This window comes from Mastomys coucha, unplaced genomic scaffold (genome assembly GCF_008632895.1).
Source record: "Mastomys coucha isolate ucsf_1 unplaced genomic scaffold, UCSF_Mcou_1 pScaffold6, whole genome shotgun sequence".
In the NCBI taxonomy this organism is placed as follows: Eukaryota; Metazoa; Chordata; class Mammalia; order Rodentia; family Muridae; genus Mastomys; species Mastomys coucha.
Genome location: NW_022196912.1, coordinates 24494883 through 24496769, shown reverse-complemented (window position 1 = coordinate 24496769; position 1887 = coordinate 24494883).

Below are 1887 nucleotides of genomic sequence, written 5' to 3'. Positions count from 1 at the left end.
CTCAAACTAGCTCTGTAGATTAGGCTGAATTTAGAGATCTACCTGCTGGGATTAAAAGTGTGCACCAACATGTCCAGCTTTGGGAATTTTTTTTGTTTTTTGTTTTTGTTGTTTTTTAGTTGTCAATAGTATTGAGAAACCAAATATCTAGAACATAAAGTGCTTATTGTTATTGGAGTGCCACTGTCCCAAGGCACTCCCAAGAGTTACCTTTACCTCTTATTCATTTCTATATGTGCATATGTATATATATTTCTATTCATTTCTATATGTAGATAGCACATGCCAACAACATCTCCTATTCCAATTCACTGCCATCACATTTGCCTGCATTTATTTATTTATTTATTATTCATTTATTTTTGTGATAGTGTCTCTTGTAGCCCAGCCTGGCCTCAAATTCACCATGTAGCTAATGACTACTTTTAAATTTATGCATTTTATTATTATTATCATTATTATTATTATTATTATTATTTTGTTTATTAGTGTTTTGCCATCATGTGCATGCCTGATGCTGGAAGAGGCTCAAAGAGAGCATCGGATGCCATGGGATTGGACTTACAGATGCTTCTCGGTGCTCAGCATCAAACCCAGGTCTGCCAGAGCAATAAGTGCTTTTTTTTTTTTTTTTTTTTTTTTTTTTTTTCTTTTTTTTTTAGTATAGAATAGAGTTTATTTAGGACATGGGGAGGGGAGTTAAGAGGGTAGCAGAGGCAGAAAAAGGCAGAGAGAAAGAGAGAGTAGAGAAGTAGGGGCTGGCATGACCACATGGAGAGAGGGGGGAAGGGAATGGGGAGAGAGGGGGGAAGAAAGGGGGAAGAAGCAAGGTAGAAAAGCAGGAGTAAGACGCAACCAGTGCTTTTAACCACTGAGCTTGCCTTCAGTCCAGTAGCTGAGCATCTTGACCTCTTCCTAATCCTCCTGCCTCCTCTTCTCAAGTGCTGAGCTTACAGTGGTGTCTGGGATCAAGCCCAGAGCCTCATGCCTACTGGGTGAGCACTCTGCCAGCTAAACCACATGCTCAGCCCCTGGGTTTCACCTTGGATTTCTTTTTTCCATTCATCTATCAACTTTGTCTAATAGGAAAGAAAAAACGGCCTGTGCTTTTCTTATTGGACACATCCTTTGTTTGTAGCTGAGCCTCCATCATCGTATCCTGTGTCTGTGCCCAGACTTAAGACTTCACACCGTACTGGGTGACCCTATTATAAACTTGGCTCAATCCAGAGAACACAGATTGACCATAGATCGTTGCAATAACATGAGGCTTATTGATCCACGTAAGTGGGGTAGCCCATCCTCATGGGGGGGAGGGGGCGGGAAGGGGGATGGTGTCAACCTCGAACTCAGAAAGCACACATCTTTTATATTTTACAGAGGGCAGATTTGTGCAACAGGGCTAGCTGGCTTACTCTGGTTGGTGGAACACAGGACAAAGGATCTCATCAGGCATTGGTTGGTTTGCTCAGGGGGCTGTTCTTGGCTTAGTCAGCCAACTTCCCTATCCAGCTTTGCCCCTGGCCTTGAAAAAGTCCCTGGGAAGGGGCTGAGTAACTAGGTGGTAGAGGGATTGTCATCAGCAAGGTTAAGGTGACAGTTTGTGGTCTTTTTCGAAATTCACCACAAGGGGGCTTGGGGGGTTCTTCCAAGAATTGCTAATCTTGTTTACGTGGACTTTAACGTCATTGTGACCACCAGTTATTTTTGTTTTGGCCTTACTTAGCTTCATCAGAATGGCCTGGTCATTCGGTCCACTAGAACTTTCTCTGTAAACCAGGCTGACCTCAAAATCACAGAGATCTGCAGAACAGCGGCGCTGCACACCTCAGACACACACCACACTCATACAAACATACCTCCAAGGGGTCTTCAGGGTTCCTGGGT